The sequence below is a fragment of the Entelurus aequoreus genome, linkage group LG09, assembly GCF_033978785.1.
Source record: "Entelurus aequoreus isolate RoL-2023_Sb linkage group LG09, RoL_Eaeq_v1.1, whole genome shotgun sequence".
NCBI lineage: Eukaryota > Metazoa > Chordata > Actinopteri > Syngnathiformes > Syngnathidae > Entelurus > Entelurus aequoreus.
The window spans coordinates 9,881,165-9,888,050 of NC_084739.1; the positions used below are offsets into that span (position 1 = coordinate 9,881,165).

General features: G+C 35.5%; 1 long non-coding RNA gene across 1 annotated transcript in view; it reads right to left on the reverse strand.

Annotated features, from left to right (window-relative positions):
* LOC133657093 (uncharacterized) overlaps window positions 1-6,886 on the reverse strand; it is a 36,210-nt gene extending 29,324 nt beyond the window's left edge. The window contains exon 1 of the long non-coding RNA XR_009827222.1: window positions 6,380-6,886. This is a non-coding gene — a long non-coding RNA (uncharacterized LOC133657093). The remainder of the gene's footprint in view (window positions 1-6,379) is intronic.

Here is a 6,886-nt window from a genome sequence, read left to right on the forward strand (position 1 = left end):
ATATATATATATATATATATATATATATATATATATATATATATATATATATATATATATATATATATATATATATATATATATATATATATATATATATATATATATATATATATATATATATATATATATATATATATATATATATATATATATATATATATATATATATATATATATATACACACTACCGTTCAAAAGTTTGGGGTCACCCAAACAATTTTGTGGAATAGCCTTCATTTCTAAGAACAAGAATAGACTGTCGAGTTTCAGATGAAAGTTCTCTTTTTCTGGCCATTTTGAGCGTTTAATTGACCCCACAAATGTGATGCTCCAGAAACTCAATCTGCTCAAAGGAAGGTCAGTTTTGTAGCTTCTGTAACGAGCTAAACTGTTTTCAGATGTGTGAACATGATTGCACAAGGGTTTTCTAATCATTCAATTAGCCTTCTGAGCCAATGAGCAAACACATTGTACCATTAGAACACTGGAGTGATAGTTGCTGGAAATGGGCCTCTATACACCTATGTAGATATTGCACCAAAAAGCAGACATTTGCAGCTAGAATAGTCATTTACCACATTAGCAATGTATAGAGTGTATTTCTTTAAAGTTAAGACTAGTTTAAAGTTATCTTCATTGAAAAGTACAGTGCTTTTCCTTCAAAAATGGACATTTAAATGTGACCCCAAACTTTTAAACGGTAGTGTATATATATATATATATATATATATATATATATATATATATATATATATATATATATATATATATATATATATATAGTGGATGTTTCTGTGGTTTATCTGTTATACAGTGCTCAATACCGGCGTAGAGCGGAGTATACGTTAGGTCAGGAAAAAACACAGAGGCTATTTCATCCCTACAAGCCTGTTTCGCAGGTTTCCCTGGTCTTCAGGGAAACTTTTTTTTTTTTTTTAAATCCCCTGAAGAGCAGGGACACCTGCGAAACAGGCTTGTAGGGATGAAATAGCCTCATATATATATATATATATATATATATATATATATATATATATATATATATATATATATATATATATATATATATATATATATACATACATATATACACACATACTTATATATAAATATGTTTATATATAAATATTTATGTATGTTTTTTTGGTTATTACTAATCTATATGTATAAATATTGCTATATAAACATGTAGACATTAATATATAAATATATGCGTGTGTATATCTATATTTATATATAAATATATACAAATATATCAAAGCTTTAAGATTAAAAGAATAAAGTCAGATTGTGACAAGTGGCAACATAACAGTAAGTCTTTATTACGGTCTAATTGTTTTCTCGTGTATGAAAATGCCCCCCCCCCATCATAATATTCCAATTTGACATTTTGCATAATAAAGTATTACTTTAATTTTGTTTTATCCTTGAAATACAGTATACAACTGTATTCTCTTATTATAAAATACAAATGTATTCCTGTAATATACCAATCTTCTCTTAATATATATATTTTTCTTACACAACTTTATGTAAAGTTACAACTTTATTCTTGTAATATTTTGTCCTTGTAATTCTGTGACTTCATTAAGTACCATCGCCAGTTTCTCTTCAGTGTGGCCTTAATACCATACAATAATATTTCTCATCATCATGTCAACCAACCAGACGACATATACAGTAGGGAGACAGTATTTATGCAACTTTTTAATCTGCCTTAGGAAATGTTTTTGCACAGTTCCAAATGCCAGTCAGCTACTTTTATAATGTGATTTATCATCTGTGCCTTCTGATGAGCTCACAGGTGAAGGACAAACAAGAAAAAAAATGGAGGATGTTGAAAGTGAAACGGTGCCTTTCAGTCGTGGCAAATGTTTGTTTAAAAAAAGGATTATTTATTAGCTAGTTTCATCCTTAAAGAAGCAGCAAGGAACAATTTTGTTTGTTGCTTTAAGCCCCGCCCCCCATTAATCAAGTGCAATTTAGGGACATAATTACAAGCTAATGCTAATAAATATATATATATATAATCACGACTTTCTAACTTTTAGACGCCCACCATACATCCCACTGGGCATGCTACATTTGTCTATGATCGATAAATGAAAATAAGTTACCAAAAAACTTTTTTTTTTTTAAATACTTCACTTCGCCACGCATGTGTTTAACTTTTATTTTTGAACATTTTTTTATGAAGTTTTGGCGTATTGTAAGAATGAAATGAATTCCGTATTAATGTGACATATTGCTTTGTAACCCTTCTATATATTGACCCGAAAAGGGTCGTCGTAGCGACAACACCGACGCCTACATTTCCCACAATGCAATGTTGCATTGCTCATCACTTTTTTTTCGCTCGATGTGTGACCTTTGGAACACGTGATGCTTTTTGTCATTTTTTATTTATTTTTATAAGCCATTCACGTGGTTCAAAAATCCGCCCGGCGACAAGTCTATTCTTTCACTTTTATTTTGTCTTGAATGACGTATACTTGACTTTTCTATTCGCTGTGTGTTTTTCAGAAAACAACAAAAAACAAAAAACTTTCCTAGCAAAGTGTCCCTGACAAGTACAAATATTTTACAAATGAAGGACTGTTTCTGTATATATTTGATGGCCGTCATTTTTTTTTGAAAGATATTAGAAATATTATTCAGCTTGTGTGTGAAGAAGGGCTTATTGCTTATTTCACTTTTCAATTATCCTATTTATGTTTTTGTTTTTTTATTACAACACTTTTTGTATAGATTATGCAAACACTACGAAGAAAATATTGATGTAGAATATTCCGAAAGAAAAAAAAAGCTGGTACATATTTAATCCGTTCTAAGCCATTGCGTTGTTTATGTGGTGTTCCGTCGCCATGGCTAACCTGTTACTAATTCCCCAAACACGTAATCCTTTCCAGCTACGAACGTTACGCAGAGTATCTCCTCGCCACTGTATGAGCACGTGAAAACTGTGAGACGCGGCTCGCCTCGAGCGGCCACCTGATTATTGTTGTTATTATTATTATTATGGGATGTTCAAGTGTTCTCTATTAGCTTGTTGACGTGACAAAGAACTAGCTGACAGTTTGCATGTGCATGTGTTTGCTTTTCCCCAGGAACTGTTCTTCTTTTGTGCAATGTTACACACAAGTATTATTTAAAGACTTTTTTTTTCTAATTACCGACATTTACAGAATATTTACTGAATGTATATTTAGCGTTTTAACAACTAAAATGTGCGTTATATATATATATATATATATATATATATATATATATGTATAAAACTAATGGACAGAACACTCGTTGTTCTGAGTCTGTTTTTCATGTCCATGAAATGGCATTCCAAAATGTGCCTTATTTTGTTAGTTAGGAAAATACTTTAGTGCTGTCCAGTTTGATGAATAAACGTCGTACTGAAAGTTGCTTGTTTGGTTGGTGTATATTTTGTTTGGATGCATCATTGTGTTGCATAATGTCCATTTTCTTTCATCACAAATGCCAGAAAACTGACTGTTGATGACGTATTGTGGACAACACACGCAACATGAAGGTGTTCTGTTTCTTTCCTGCATTGTAATCCACAGAAAGGTTTTTGTCTTGACCCAAGAACTACAAAAGCGGAGAGGAAGCAGGACCAGACTCCCCTCAAGGCGACCTTTTCTGTGAACTGTTTTACGACCTCTCCTTTGAACTGTTTTACGTCGTTTTCTTTGAACTGTTTTAATCAAAGGCGACGGCTGTTTATGACCACCGTCCCCTAGAAACAGCTGTTACTAAATAAAAAAGGAGGCGTACAATCTTTCGCCAGAGCGTGGTGAGACGTCCAGGCGTCTCTCCTTAATTGAGCCAAATTTAATTCTGTCTCCGTTTAATTATTTGCTTCTTGTCTTGTTTAATAGATGTCATCAGTGTTTGAACCTGACAGTAAATTTCCGGAAAGTTACCGGAAACTGTGCACCCCTTTGCGACCCTGGACGTCATCGCCACCCGTCAGCGAAACGATAATGGTGGATAGCTCCGGTGGCAAATGCTAATGCAACTAGACAGACATGAAGCCACAACACAACAACTTTCAGCTACAGCACGAGTGCAAAAGCCACGGCAAATACACGCCATAACTATAATATTAGTGTGCGGCGTTTGAAGTGTTTTTTTTATCACCAAACTGGGAAAAAAAATAAAAGTACCAAAGTCTGGGATCATTTTGATCTTGTAGTGCCAAATTAGGTATTTTCTTCTTGTTTGGACCAGAGTTGCAAACAATTGCATTTTCCAACTGTCAATTGTATTTGCAGGTCAAGTGTAGTGACTTCTTAAATTCAGCTGACAACCATTATGACACACTGACACAGTATCAGTGCAGTGCCAATACAGCTAGTGAGTGTGCCACACTAGCGATGGCTGTTTACGACCCCCGTCCCTTGGAAACAGCTGTTGCCATGTAATCAGGGAAAGTCCAAATAAAAAAGGAGGCGTACAATCTTTCGCCAGAGTGTGGTGAGACACTGTGCAAGGGTACGGTGTCCAGGCGTCTCTCTTCAATTGAGCCAAATTTAATTCTGTCTCCATTTAATTCTTTGCTTCTTGTCTTGTTTAATAGATGTCATCAGTGTTTGAACCTGATAGTAAATTTCCGGAAAATTACCAGAAACTGTCCACCCTGGACGTCATCGCCATCCGTCAGCGAAACGATAATGGCGGATAGCTCCGGTGGCAAATGCTAATGCAACAAGACAGACATGAAGCCACAACACAACAACTTTCAGCTACAGCACGAGTGCAAAAGCCACGGCAAATACACGCCATAACTATAATATTAGTGTGCGGCGTTTGAAGTGGTTTTTTTTATCACCATCATCGATTTAAGGAGAACTGGGAAAATAATAAAAGTACCAAAGTCTGGGATCATTTTGATCTTGTAGTGCCAAATAAGGTATTTTCTTCTTGTTTAGACCAGAGTTGCAAACAATTGCATTTTCCAACTGTCAATTGTATTTGCAGGTCAAGTGTAGTGACTTCTTAAATTCAGCTGACAACCATTATGACACACTGACACAGTATCAGTGCAGTGCCAATACAGCTAGTGAGTGTGCCACACTAGCGATGGCTGTTTACGACCCCCGTCCCTTGGAAACAGCTGTTACCATGTAATCAGGGAAAGTCCAAATAAAAAAGGAGGCGTACAATCTTTCGCCAGAGCGTGGTGAGACACTGTGCAAGGGTACGGTGTCCAGGCGTCTCTCCTCAATTGAGCCAAATTTAATTCTGTCTTTGTTTAATTATTTGCTTCTTGTCTTGTTTAATAGATGTCATCAGTGTTTGAACCTGACAGTAAATTTCCGGAAAGTTACCGGAAACTGTCCACCCCTTTGCGACCCTGGACGTCATCGCCATCCGTCAGCGAAACGATAATGGCGGATAGCTCCAATGGCAAATGCTAATGCAACAAGAAAAACATGAAGCCACAACACAACAACTTTCAGCTACAGCACGAGTGCAAAAGCCACGGCAAATACACGCCATAACTATAATATTAGCGTGCGGCGTTTGAAGCGTTTTTTTTTATCACCATCATCGATCTAAGGCAGGGGTCGGGAACCTTTTTGGCTAAGAGAGCCATGAAAGCCAAATATTTTAAAATGTATTTCCGTGAGAGCTGTATAATATTTTTTAACACTGAAATTTTTTTTTTTTTAAAGTAAGACCAACATTTTTAGAGTATTATAAGTATTTTATTATTTTTAATAAAATTGTTATTCTGAAGCTAACCAATAATAAATAAAATACTTCCTACCATTAATGCGACTTCTTGAATGGGTGCGGCAGAAAACGGATGGATGGATTAAAATGCATGAGAATGTTTTATATTTTGAATTTTATTTTCAACACTGCGATTACCAGCGGAATTATTCATTACTTATCGTGTTAAGTCAGCCAGGATTTATCTGAGAGCCAGATGCAGTCATCAAAAGAGCCACATCTGGCTCTAGAGCCATAGGTTCCCTACCCCTGATCTAAGGAGAACTGGGAAAAAATAAAAGTACCAAAGTTTGGGATCATGTTGATCTTGTAGCTCCAAATAAGGTATTTTCTTCTTGTTTGGACCAGAGTTGCAAACAATTGCATTTTCGGGTCAAGTGAAGTGACTTTTTAAATTCAGCTGACAACCATTATGACACATACAGCTAGTGAGTGTGCCACACACTCATCACTACCTTTACAGCTTATTTAAACATTCCAGTGTAAGAAGTGAAGTCAAAAAGAAGCTAACCACTGCAATGTGAGGATTGAAAGAACAATAAAAGTATTTTTGGGAAAGCCAATTGCGTTGTGCATCTCATTTTTTTCAAAACAAATGGAGTTAAACAGCAAAGTCTCCTACCTTGGTAACATTCCGTCTGTCGGCCCGCGTAGGCGAGTAGGCGGTTTAACGTTAGCGGCCATCTTTGGTCTCGTCTGCAAAAATATGAAAACACTGCAATGTGACTTTGAGTACAAAAACAACCGCTGAATCATCAACTTACTTCATTTCTCGCGTAGACTTCCTCCGATCTTCTTACTTTCTTCTTCATTTAAAGTAAGCGTCCAACAAACTTAAGGCCAAAGAATCTTTTGATGCTCGCTGAATTGAAGTCTTGCAAGTTTTGCTGAGTTTTTATGTGACTTTTAGCGATTTTGGCTCAAATTCTGAGTTGTGCAACCTCTGCCAAAAAAACGTCAGCTTATAAGGCTCATTACTGCCCCCCTGTGGCCTGGCTGACTTATATATGCACCAAGGAATCAATCAAAAAACTTTATTTATGACTATTACTTTTCATACACAGGCAAGTTGCAACTAGGGCTGCAACAACTAATCGATTAAATCGATTATAAAAATAGTTGCCGATTA